This window comes from Acanthochromis polyacanthus, chromosome 18 (genome assembly GCF_021347895.1).
Source record: "Acanthochromis polyacanthus isolate Apoly-LR-REF ecotype Palm Island chromosome 18, KAUST_Apoly_ChrSc, whole genome shotgun sequence".
Taxonomy (NCBI): domain Eukaryota; kingdom Metazoa; phylum Chordata; class Actinopteri; family Pomacentridae; genus Acanthochromis; species Acanthochromis polyacanthus.
In genome coordinates, this window is record NC_067130.1 from 21579375 (window position 1) to 21593165 (window position 13791).

General features: G+C 42.7%; 1 long non-coding RNA gene across 1 annotated transcript; it reads left to right on the top strand.

The window, feature by feature from the left end:
• Positions 1-10410: 10410 nt before the first annotated feature.
• LOC127530911 (uncharacterized) lies at positions 10411-12871 on the top strand. The gene is made up of 4 exons (XR_007937679.1): positions 10411-10604; positions 10679-10769; positions 11179-12310; positions 12426-12871. It is a non-coding gene; the product is annotated as an uncharacterized LOC127530911 (long non-coding RNA).
• Positions 12872-13791: the final 920 nt, after the last annotated feature.

A 13791-nucleotide genomic window follows, 5' to 3' on the forward strand; every position in this document is an offset into this window, starting at 1 on the left:
AATTTTAAGGTGTCAGGGGGTGCACAATTAAATCAAACGTCAGCAGAGAAGAAGATTTGTTTCTTTTGATTTATCTTTTTTCACCACTCTTTTTGTGATGTTCTGTCAGTGTGAAAAAGGCGTGGGAGAAATAATGGACGCATGTGGAACTTACATCGATATGTTGTTTCCTCCTCCAGTTGGACGTTGCACTTCCTGAAAAAGTTGTCCAGACTGAGCATCGATGCAGACTCGCTATTTAAGGGCTGAACAGTCCACTCTCCCTCCGCACTACGCGGTTTGGGACGGCCCTTAATATGGAGGACCCTCCGCGGGAACGCGCAAACGGAGGGGTAGTGTGTAGGGATAGTGTGTAGGGGGCGGTTTGGGATTCAGCCTACTTGTTTGACAACCTGAACGTTGGAGTTGCATTGTGGGTAGAGTTTCAAGACGGCTGCTGCTGTGATTCTTTGAATTGACAGTGGATTTCATCCAACAATTATCTGTTGAATCCTACTTGGAACTTAAAGTTTTTGCTGTTGTTTAAATTAAGAAGAGCTTAATCAACCATCTGAAGCAAAATTGTGGACAATTTTAACATCCTGTGGAGTTTTTTTGGCTTTTGGGCCTAGTAGGCCTTGGCTGAAGACCAAACCATGCCACCCAAAGCTTCAAACAACACCAATGAGGAATATGTCACCATGGCTCAAGTGCGTGAATTGTTGTATCAGCAAAAAGACTTCTACAGAACATTGATTGAACAACAGGAAAAAAGTTTTAAGACGTGTGTACAGATCATCGTTGACTCCTCAAACAAGAGGATTGATGATCTGTCAAAGCAAATCTATGATTTCAGGGTGAGTCTGGAAATCACTCAAAAGGAGTTTGATGATTTTAAAATCTCATGTAAAACTTGGTCCAAGAACTACAGTGATACCAGAGCAGATATGGACACAATTTGCAAGAGCTTGATATCAATCACAGACAAGACAGAATATCTGGAGGGCCAGTCTAAATGCCATAATATTGTAGTGGATGGTATTAAGGAGTCTATGAGAGAAAAAGCTTAGATCCAGTGGATCCAGTGAAGTCGGAGGAAGGGATTGTTGAATGACGACATCAACAGTTCCTCTGCTTCTATTGGTCGACACAGACATGTCGGCGTTTGGAGATGACACTGCAGCAGAGCAGAAAGCTCCGCTTCAAGCAGTTCAACATTAATCATTTTAAAATGTTTAATGTAGCTTTTTGCGTTCACTACCGCACTACATGACCAAAAGATCAGCTAAGCTGTTGAAACGTTTTTTTGATTTTGTAAACAACGACGCTATCACGTCGTTACAGAAAAATGTAGTTAAACTACTAACGACGCTATTTGTAGTGACGTTACTGCCCAACACTGCAAATAACAAGTCAAAGGAAAGAGACATACATTGTAGAATTGTAGTAATTGTGGGCTGACTGATTTACTGATTATTAGTATTTTAGTTTTTACTGATTTACGGTAATAAATCCATTTAAAAATGGTGCTACTTTGGCTTTGAACCTTTATCTACCTGTGGTTGTTCTGTCTTCTGGAGTGATTTGATTAGACACGTCACAAATGAAACTTCTGTAACTTAACATCTGTAAACAAAACAAAAACGTATCAACAAAGTTTTCTGTTAGAGTTTGTGTTCTTCTAAGTTTAACTCCAAGATTTTAAATACTTTCATTTACTGCAAATGAATATCTGCTCCAAATATCTCACTAATAATCATTATCAGCCTTAAAAACCCACAAAACACCCCTCTATAATCGACCACACTTAGTGCAGTCCGGTTCCCCCTTCTATAAATCTGCTTGGAATCTTCCACTTCCTGTTTGTCAAAGTGGCCTTCTACCTGGACAGGTTTTGTTGGAGCTCATGCAGCAAACATTTTGGGTAACTGCACTTTAATATGGATGGATGACACTGAATTAGAGTCTGTTTCAATGAGACTGAGTTCAGATGTGTAGCTCTGTCATTAAATAAGAAGTTATTTCTCAGAATTCACAGAGAAAAGTCTGAAATGTTTGCTAGGTTAGCGTCCCACATGTTCTTTGGCTCAGCTAAAGCTAACTCTCTCCGACCTTTGGATCTCTTTAGTTGCTTGTTGTTAGTGATGGTGAGATGAAGCTTCATGAGGCATTGAACCACTTGAGCCAATTGGTTCGAGAAAGTAAAATATATTTTCATGTATTCTGTGTGTGTAAATTTTCCCCAAAATGGTAGTATCATATAATGTAGCAGTTTGTGTAATGTCTTTCTGTCACTTTGGGAAAATGGCATGGCCTTTTGCAGGCAGAGGACAGTGAAAGTGTTTGTGGAACTAGGAAGATTTTACTGAATATGCTTGTCTAACTTAGACAAGGATGTACAGGAAAGGGGAGATTTTATTCATTTTATTCAAAAGTAACAGGTTTTCAACAGTTTCTGGTTTTAAATGATTCCTTTTTTGACACACACAATAAACACCTCACCTTTGAATAAAATAAGAAATGGTGAAAAATACAGTTCTTGACAATAATGTTAGATTTAGCTTACCTTATTAGAAGTTATAAAAATCAAAATGTTCCCACACAGGGGAAATTTTCCACTTCCTGGTTGGTTCCATCCTATCGCCTATCTTTTGCTCCTCACTCTCCTAAATCTCCAAACTATCTCTCTCTCTAAACTCTCCAAACCATATCCAGACTATATAAACACTATCCAAACTCTAGTATCCAGACTATCAAAACTCTCGACTGACCACAACTCTCTATCAAAAACCCACATTTTAAATGGAGCCTGAGGAGTTTATTCTGCTGTCAGACCTCGCGGTAGCCTAGCCACGCTAGACAACCCACGGCAACGAATTTAATTCTCTGCCAGGGTCGGTCTAGTTACCCTCAGTAAGCCTCGAGGTTGGATGCTCCTAAAACTGGCCGACGAATCACCATGAAGTGTAGAGTCAGAAGGCGGGCGTAACTATGTGACGACAGAGGCGCAACAATTCTGACAGAAACAACCGGAAACAACCATAGAAACAAGGACAGACAAGAAGATGGCTGCGCACAATAAACAGTTATCTTTCGACTCGGCTTTGACCACAGCCCTTAAAGATTTGAAGCTAAAATTCAACTTGAAAGATAAACACAGGACGGCACTGAAGTGTTTCATTGAGAAGAAAGACGTATTTGGACTTATGCCGATGGGATATGGCAAATCCTTAATATACCAGTTGGCTCCACTGGTTGGGAAGCTAATGGGACTTAGCCACAATCCAATGGTGATTGTAGTCTAGGGGCGGCATGGCTCAGTGGGTAGAGTGGCCGTCTTGTTGCCGGTTCGATCCTCGGCCCGTCGTGCTCATGTCGAGGTGTCCCTGAGCAAGACACCTAACCCCTAATTGCTCCTGATGGGTTGTGGTTAGCGCCTTGCATGGCAGCTTCCGCCATCAGTGTGTGTGTGTGAATGGGTGAACGTGACGTATCATGTAAAGTGCTTTGGGTACCTTGCAGGTGGAAAAGCGCTATATAAATACAGACCATTTACCATTTTCCATTTTTAGTCTCACCACTGTTGGCACTAATGGAGGACCAGGTGAAAGAGGCGGAAAACCTTGGCCTTAAAGCCATGCAACTCGGCAAGGACGACAAGAAGGAAATTCGAAGTGGAGTTGTCAGTTGATTTTTGGGAGTCCCGAATCCTGGCTCCTTCAGAAGGATTGGCGAGATATGTTGGCTACTAAGGTTTTTCAAGATAACATTTTGGGAATTGTGGTGGATTTGTAGGGATAAAGTAGATAATATGACAAATAATCTGAACTGAGGCTACGTTTATACGAGGACCATCTTAACAGAAAACGCAAAAGTGGCGTCTTGTCATTTCACGTTTAGACGAGCGGTTTTGAAGGAAATCTGCGTATATACGGTGACTCTATAGTGTGTGGAATTCGATTGGATATGCATGCCAGGCAGCTGGGTGGCGCTGTGATAAAACTCCGCCATGTCTACGTGCATGCATACTATCTCCCTTTTCGGATCTCCGCCACGGTAAATGTTCATGAATGGAATCTGTACAGATTCTGCACATTTGTTGGTACGACTCCTGTAGTGTACATAGAGCTGCCAGAGTTGCTTGAAGGTACGAAGGATGGAAATAATCACACATTTTTGTTTACCTCCTTGTACCGGCCGGCAAACCAAAGCACTGGCGCATGTATGTGACGTAATCGCGTACGCGACGTGGTCAGATCTCGGCAAAGTTTTGCGTTTTGCTGTTTAGACGGAAACGTAACGGCGGAGAGTTTTCAACTTTTCCACTCTGGAGGCCGGTTTCAAATTTTTGCATTTTTAAGCCCCCAAAACGCCGTCCTCATATAAACGATAGGGTGTTTTGTTGAAATATTTTGACGTTTTTACCTGCAAGCGTTCTCGTGTAAACGGCCCCTAAGTGATGTTGGGGAAAACCTAGGCTAACATGAAGGCTACAGTAAATTCATTAAGTAAAAAAACGGATGTTGTAAGAGTTTGCTTCCACTATAATCAATGGAACTGGCTACATTGGACGAGACAGTCCAGCAAAACATTCTTTTCAATGTACTTTTGACACAAATTAACGTAACGTTATGCATCCAGTGTAGCCCTCGGTTAATGTTAAATTTATAAGATCACAACGAACTTATTGGGTCAGGGGTGACTACAGCAGTGACATATCCCGTTTGGGTTTAAGGTAGGCTAATTAACGTTAATGGAAAGTTTAATCAGACCTTAACATTTGTGTAGGCTTAGAATGTTTTGTGGTATGTCCATTCTTTATGTTGCCACATTGGTAATGTATTTATATTTAAGTGTACTCTGATTTGTTTGCCAGGGGAAAAGCTTCTAGAGGGGAGAAGGCCTTCAGAGAGAATTTTGCCAGGCTGGGAGAATTGAGATACATCGTAAAACAGGGTGAGCAACGTGTTAATTCTGTCAATGCCAAATAATCTTGTGTCTACTCAGAAACTGGTCTGATAACCTTGTGTCATACTTTTTTTTGGGATGTTTTCAATGGCATACCCCGGAAACATATTATCAGATTTCTGCAACAGCAGAAATCCATTTTTAGAACTTCATCTTGTAAGTAGGAATAGATCAGGATTATTGTCTTAAATGTACAGTGCAGAAATTTATAAGGAGAATAATAATATCAGTTTACTTTTTTTTGTTCCTCAGGTACACCTATTCTGGCACTAACAGCAACTGCGGACCTTGAATCCCGAGCAATTGTGAAAAGGCAGCTGAATTTGGACAATGCCACACACATCACCATCAGCCGATCAGGATGAATGTTAGGCTTGGATTGACTACAGTGTCTTCAGAGAATATGGAATGTCTGAACTGGGTTGTAAGAAACTTAAAGAGGAAGGCCCGAGAATGTTGCCAGTAATCATCTACTGCCGTACACTGACAGAGTGCAGTGCTAGCTTCATTAAGTGGGGATGGTGCTTGCACAGTGGTTGTAGCCACCACTGCTCTTGGGATGGGACTGAACTTTCCCAACATATCTCATGTAATTATGTATGGCTTGCCGGAAGATGTGGAGGTGATTACACAGGAGATTGGCCGGGCTGGGCGAGATGGCTTTTCTGCAAATGCCGTTATTTACAGACTAAAGCATGACACAAGAGTGGATGAGGAAGTCAAAAATGTAATGGAAAAGGGCCTGACAAGCTGCCTCAGAAAAGCCTTGTACTCACACTTCGAGCACAATACCGAAAGTGTTCTACCAGGACATGAGTGCTGCTTGTACTGCCACTCTGTTTGTACATGCAGCTCAACTGGTTGTGAAGTGGCAATCCCTGAATCTGAGCTGTCTCAACAACTTATTCAGACCACAGCAAAATGCAGGGAAGTTTCAGAGGACCAACTAAACATGATTAGAGAGCTTTTGTACAGGTACAAGGTCAGCCTAGTTCAGAACAGGCATCTGTACAGCAATAGCAGTGATTGTACTGGATTTAGTAACGAGCTGATCGAGTGTGTTCTTCAACACAGTGCAGAAATATTTGATCTTCCTTTCATAATGGATAATCTACCTGTGTTTAGCAAAACACACAGGCAGAATATTCTCAGGGTCTTTTCGATGTCTTTGGGGATTTTGAATACAACAAAGTTGTTAATTCTGCAAAAGACTTTGTGGTGCCGGACCAAGACTACACAGGCTGCTTTGATGCTGAATCTGGGCCAGACACTCAAACACTAAGTAGCAGCTTAGAGTCTGGATTTTCGCTTCTGAGTGTTTCAGATTGATGTTTCAAAGAACTATGACAAAATTTCTAAATAACCTTCTTATGTCCACTAACCTTTTTTTAAGTACTGTGTGTGAATTCTACCAAAAACTTGTGTCAGATAGGCATATGTAAACAAACTTGGATGTTGTTCAGAATGTGAAATATGTCAAAGTCACACTTTCATTCAACATTGTACAGAATTGAAAAGTAAAATAAAATATATATAATAAAAATAAAAATGTACAAGCTTAACTGTTTCTGGTCCAGTAATTAAAGTATTAACTATGTACAGATTACTTTCAAAGGGTCTGTGTAAAAAAAAAATGACAAAAAAGTTATGTTTCAAAGCAATCCACTACATTTTTTACTCTCATCTACTGACAGATCCGATTGTGGATTTTCAGCATTAACCTTGAACTAAATGTAACTGTACAGATTAGGCACAATGGGTCTGTAGACAAGATAGAAAAACGCACAAATATGTACAATTTACTTTTTGAGTTTCTGCCACTCAGTCAGTTTGAGCTTCATCCACTGCCACATGGCTTTGTACTTGATTTTGCACAGCAGATTCTTGTCAAATTTAGGGTAGGCCTGAAATTCCCTGCCAGGTATTTTTGTGAACAGTCGACCCTCCCTGAAAAGTACGATGGGTGCCACTTGGCCTATTGAGACCCAATTCCCCATCCACCTTATCCATCATTTCCTTCAAAACACTGATTGACCGGCTGACACGGCATGCTGAGTTTTCTGACAGGTTTGGACCCAGACCCTTCAAGAAAGACTTCAGGAAATTGTTCAGATGTTCTAAATGAAGGTCTAGGGGGATGTTTCCCCCATTCCCTCCCCTACTGCTCCAAAACCTGTTCCAGGTCACACTGTGTAAAATTCGAGAACTCAGACAAACATTCACCTGTAGTGTCATGAGTAGAGTACTATAAGCATAGTGGCTGTGCCCATAGGCTTTGTAAAACAGCATGGCAATTTTGTACAGCCTCATGAGTCTCTTGCCATCACCCTCTTTCACAGCATCGAGCATGTCCAAAATCAAGAAACTGTAGCTTAGCCGTGCCAAGGTGTGTTCTTGTCTGTGGTCTCTGTTGCTCTCAGGCAACATTTCTGAAGAAATGTCCAAGTTGTGCTTGTTGAGTTCGTGGCTGTCTCTGGCTTTTAGATATGTATATACCTCCTGACATCCGGGTGCTCGGCAAGGATACTGCTTTCTCTTAGTCGATGTTGCAGAAGCTTCGCCAAGAGCAGTAATGGCCTCCACCACATCCCCAAGCAGGATGCACTTGTCTACCACCTCAGCAGATTTTGTATGCAACCATGTTCGCCTCATGTCTGGTGTTCCAGATGCAACTTCGTCTGGAACAAACGATTCTGGTATTTCTAAACCCCAAGACAAAAACAAAACACAAAAAAGAAATATGTAAGCTTATCAATCATCCATCCATCCGTTGGAAAATGGCTTGAATGCAGATAGGTAGCTTGTGAGCATTCGACTGGTGAGAACAATGTATTCCCTTCTCATTTCCATTTGTTCACTTTCTCCAGGGAGTGACAAATTTAGGTCATAGTCCAGAAGATTGCCAAGTGGTTTGTCATTAGCCAGGTGATACATAGGGATACGGTCTTTGACCGCTATGTGGTGTATCCAGTGTATTGACTGGTTGCTGTGTAGGGTGGACTGGTGGTGTGCGTGCATATAGAAATCCAAATTATCAAAACTGATTGAGTACGTGTAAGGTGGATTTGGCCTTCTCTCCGCCAACGACTGGGTTCTGATCTCCACATTGTCTTGTGCAGAAACCTGTTCCTTGCAACTGCCTTCAGCCACTTCTAAGGTGATCTCCACCTCTTCATCAGGTGAAGCCTGCTCCACGGCAATGTTTTCTACCACCTCCTCTGTCATAAATGAAAGACACTACACATAAGACAACATAACCTCATAAAGATTATATAGAATACATAATCTGTGTGTGTGTGTGTGTGTGTGTGTGTGTGTGTGTGTGCGCGTGTGTGCGTGCGTGTATGTGTGTGCATTCAAGAATGTGTGCTACTGCTGACCTGATAATTGAAGGTCCTCCATACTTCGGAAGACATCAGAGAGTAGCAGCTCAGAATCAGGATTGGGCTCGACAGAGGTTTCATCCTGAATGTCAGAATGAAACCCAGCCTCCTGAGCTAGGAATTGCTCATTTTCTCTCTTCAGTGTCCAAAGACCAGATCCATATTTGTTAGCAAATTCCTTCTGCTTGCCAATGGTGTTTTTGTGCGACGTAGAAATGGTAAATCTGCTCAGCCTTTCAAAAACTGCCTTCTTGCCCCCATACTGGAGAATGCAGTTTATGTAGTATGCAAAAGCCGACAAACGTGTCTCTCTAGCTCTCAATGCAATTGCTGCAGCAGCACAGCTGACAGGGCGGGAGTGATTTGTGATTGTTGAAAAAACAGACAAGAGGAGTGGTGAGAGGCGCTGGAGGTCTGACTCGAGGCTTTCAAACGAGAAAGAAGTCAAATCTTCTGGAGAAGACCTCCACAATATGAAATTATTTCTGGGATTACAGAGTGCTTTGCATTCACCTTCAATGACTTTGGTGATGAGAATCTTGACTTCCCGGGAAAGGTCCTCATGTTGCATGATAACTTTGGCTGCTGCTTTCCACTTCTTATTGTAAATGTGTCTGACTAACAAAGCATCCTGGGTCTCGCACACCTATTCTGTCACAGATTTGGTGATTACCTGAAAGAAGTCCAATACGTTGTACTGTGAACAGTTTTTATTTTGTTCATAATAGGCTTTAAGGTAATGCATTCAAAAGGTGATAACTGAGTTGACAAGCGTGCTAGTGAAGTGATTAATAGTTTTACAGCAAATCATTAATCTATTCTTTTCAGTTAAGATGTAAATACGCTGGTAAACAACTGTAAGCTATCAAGCAAAATCTACTTCGAAAAACAAAGGTCACTATCACACAGTGTGTAATAACGTTGCATGGCATGGCAAGGAAATCTTAAAATCAAAGCCATTTACAGAGACAAAACGGATGGATATTAAGACGTATGAATGCAAAGAACCTACCCCAGTGATGCTTTGATGAATGGAAGCTCTGCCCAGACTAGCACAGTTAGAGCAGAACTTTTTCAAGTCCCTGGGTGTCTTCGATGGTGTCGGTTCGCGATCTCGTTTATCTAAACGAGCTGTGGGGGTATCTACTGCGGAGGCTTTCTCTTTTTTTCCATCCTTCACCCGTCTCCAGTATACCAGCAGGTCTCGTTCTATGCGACCAAAAAGCGTGACACACCGCTGACAAATCCTCGTTGATTTCGCCGGCGTTTGCACAACCGCTACTCCTAACTGCCGCAATCTTTCGGCAATGGATGGCGATTTCCTTTTGTCGTAGATGATCGACGAATGGGATAAAATGCCAACAATTCTTAAATTCTCACAACAAAAACGACAACAGTCATTGAGCTCCATTAGCACCGACTCTGAATAATCCTTCTGTTAACATGTCTGTAATATACTTGAGCTTCACCCATTGACTGAAAAATAAGGCTTCACCGAACTCCTGCATCCTCTGATTTCCGGCGCTCTAGGAACTACGTCAGCCTATTCGTTGCGCTGATTGGTTGTATACCTACCCAGTTGCTGCAGAATAATTTGAAAGACAACCTTTTAGCCCGCCTCCCTCCCTGTTGAGAGTTCCTAGACCCTTGCTTCTTAAGACCTGGGTCTAGCGCGGCTAGGCTAACCTCGCGGCAAAATCTGAATCACTTTCCGAAGCTGTCACTTGGTTCAGCCAGGCAGCGAGGCTTCGGACGTTATCATTTTTGGCTCCTCCCCTAAATGAAGCAAGCCTCAATACGCGCTTTGTGGAAACGCCCCCTCCATTACTTGATACACGCTTCGAAGCCTCGGCACATCTCGTAACGTCACTACTTAATGTTAAAATATCTTGCTAGAGGTGCTGAAGCTCAAAGTCTGAGATGTTTGGTCAAAATAAGCTCATTCTCAAGTCTTATCTGAACTGTCCTCTTTTGTTTGAACTTTCCCTAAACTGATATGGCAGGACGGCCCAGTCTGTCTGCACCTATGTTAAGTGTATTGGATCAGGTGATGTAGTTTTCAAGTGCTCCCGGCCATTGAATGCAGCTGGGCTGGGAGCAATCATCCCATTGCACCTTAATTACTGGGCGTTGCTACAATGCAGTATATCTGTGAGAGGGCTGCACATTTTTCCACATGCGTCCTCTACCTGGAGCTGGGGTGTTCACTCAGCCGCGTGGTTTGCCGTGGCAGTCTCGAGATGCTGGCGGAGTATTTCTCTACCTACCTGTCAGGTATGTTCCGACGCGGTCACTGCGTCTCCAAGCGACGTTTGTGCTGTGTCTGATCTGCTCGTTGCTTTTAGTAGAATTCGGCTGGTACCTTGGCCGAAGGCTGGGAGCCGGGTGTGTGTGGCCTCAGAGCTGGGCATAACCTATGCATCGCGTTGGATTTTTGAGGTAGGCTGGCTCATTCCTGTCATTTTGAATGTGTTTGCTGGGTTGCCTGTGAACTGACTGTTTCTGACTGCTGTTGGCAGTGATCATGTGGCTGTTTCCCCTGGTGCCTGAGGAGCTGCGGCTCTATGTCTGAAGCAAGCTGCTGCTGTTTTGTTTTCATGTTCTGTCTCCCTGTTCATTGCAGCAAGTCCTCTGCCATCGGGAATTGCTGCAGATGTCTTATTATATAGTGTTTCAAAGACAATCTTGGTGTGCGTGTGCTCATCGCCTGGCACATTATTATGTTATTGTTTGTGTTAAAATTTATTAGCTTTGGTGGTGACCTCCAGGGTCAGTATAGTGTGGTGTCAGGGTAGTTCTAGAGATCTCTGTTCCTGTGGCTAACCGTATTTCTTTTTTCTGTGGACAGGAGCTGTTGGGCTGTATGACGAGTGGCTGGCTGATTCTTCCCCCCCCCCCGAGGTGGTGGTCCCCTCACTCCCTGTACAGTAGAGCACTTGGGTGTCCATTAGTGGTTTTGTTTTTTTGCACGTGTGGTGTGTCGCATCTGGACCTTCCCCTTCCCTTTTCAGTCAGTCATTCCGGTCTGGTAAGCCCTGAGTTCAGTGTATAGATGTTCGGTGGCTGCACTTTGGAGGTCCTAAAGGACTGCATCTATTGTGCCACTCACTATTGAGCTGTGTTGTGGCACCGCCACTAAGATATTTTTTTTTTTATGGAAATATTGTCATTTTAACAAAAAGCATATTGTTAATAAATTCCGCAGTAACAGACTCTATGACTTGAATCTGGTCACCAGCAGGTTTATCTCAGAAAACCTCGAGTTTCTCTCTGTCTTCGCCCTCTTTCAGCCACACACCATGTTTGATTTCCTCATTCATTCAGTCAGTAAGCGGGCGAGTTTTGGCGTAGAACAGCTTTTATTAACGATCCAGTGGATAAAGGAGCAGCATTACTACACAGATAATTAAATATTTGTCTGTAGATTATCAGACCGAGCATTTTATTCGCATTTCCAGACAATTATCTGTTTGAGCAGTACTGTTTCATAATCGTTTCAAGTCAATCTACATAAACAACCTAATCCATCCTTATATTTACATTACCAGCCGCAGTCATGCTCTCACATCCAGCAGATAGTGTGTGTGTGTTGCGCTGCAGTTCTTTGCAAATGAAAGTTTTTATATAATGTCGGAGATGCAGAGCACTTCAGTAAGACAACTGTATGCAGGAAGGTCAGAAAAGTGTTCCTGAACCCGAAACGACTTTTACCATCTTTGTGGTTTTCCCTGGACATAAACCTGTCGGAGCCATCAAGGAGGAGTTCCACAGGATTGCAGGTGAATGATGTAGAGATCTGTTAAATTCATTTTAAATCATATTCTGTTAATGACATTGTGCTGCAACCTCAGACTGGGATTAGTCATTTTAATTTCTTTTAGGATTTCCCAGTGTGATTGGCTGCATATATGCACACACATCCCCATTCACAGCTCCCTCACATCATGAATAGGAAGTCCATTCACAACATAAATGTTCAGGTAGGCTAACCTGAGCAACAGACTGCAGCGTGGTCAGCAGCCTAAAGATTTTCACAATGGAATTCTCTTGTCTCTCTCCTTTAATATACTTCAATGTATCCACTGTACATTACAGGAGAGTTTGATGGCCTTCTGCTGGGTGACAGGGGTTACCATGACAACCCAGGCTGATGATCTCATACCCTGACCCTGAACCAGGCCCCCAACAGAACTTCAACCAGACTCACTGCAGGACCAGAGCCTGGGTGGAGATGACATAGGCCTGCTGAAAGCCCGTTTCCAGAGCCTACGTCACTTCAGGGTGACCCCTGAGAGGGCGTGTGATATTACTGTGGCATGTGCTGTTCTTCATAATATTACCACTATTAGAGAAGGCCATAATCCAACCTTTTACATCCAGATGACACAAGCCAGTAAACGATTTTATCCAAAACATGTCCTAAAGTCGGTATAAAATCCCTGAATCGGTCATTATCAAGGAAATGGACCTCGCGATGCCCGTCCAATATTCCCTGTATTTTTCGTAATTTTTTTATTTAAAAATAGAATATTAGCGATTTTTTTTTTTTTTTTTTGTACTGAAAACGGCTGGAATTGACTGAAGCTTAAAGGGTTAAACATTTACAGCAGTAGAATGCAAGTTAGATATTAGTTCAGGAGTAAAAATAATCTAAATACAGTAAGAAAAAAAATACTGCAAAATAAGTACACTGGATACTTAAATTTCGCAGACCTTCCATTTGTAGTGGAGTATTTTGATTTGTTTACTTAAGTGAAGGATTTCAATCACTTAATTCTTCAACCACTTCATCCAAAAGTATCTCTGGACTAAATAAATTTGTCAGAGATGAAGATGTAACCCCCTGGTTCAAATCCCGGGGTGGGCCTGGGATCTTTCTGCATGGGGTTTGCATGTTCTCCCTGAGCATGCGTGGGTTTTCTCCGGGCACTCCGGCTTCCTCCCACAGTCCAAAAATATGCTGAGGTTAATTGAGTACTCTAAATTGCCCGTAGGTGTGAATGTGAGTGTGATTGTTTGTCTGTCTATGTAGCCCTGCAACAGACTGGCGACCTGTCCAGGGTGTCCCCTGCCTTCGCCCGAGTCAGCTGGGATAGGCTCCAGCACCCCCCGCGACCCTAATGAGGATAAAGCAGTGTATAGAGGATGGATGGATGAAGAACCTCTTTCTTGCAAAACATGAAAGGCTTGCTGCTGTTACCAACTTCTTCTGCCTTGCACTAGCACTAATAAAGGCCATGCTGCAATAAGAGAAAAGGATGTCTGGAAACATCCTCAAGCACATATTAGTAACCGGTGCTTTAGAAATATCTGAACTTCCCCTTATAAATGATTGGTTTTAGTCATCTGTTGTGTCTTATCTTCTCCAGGAGGTTCTTCTTTTCCTCTCTGATACCACAAAATGACCAGCAAAGAGTCCTTCAGTCTTTTTTTCCTTTCCAGCGTTAATGCCTGGTTGAGC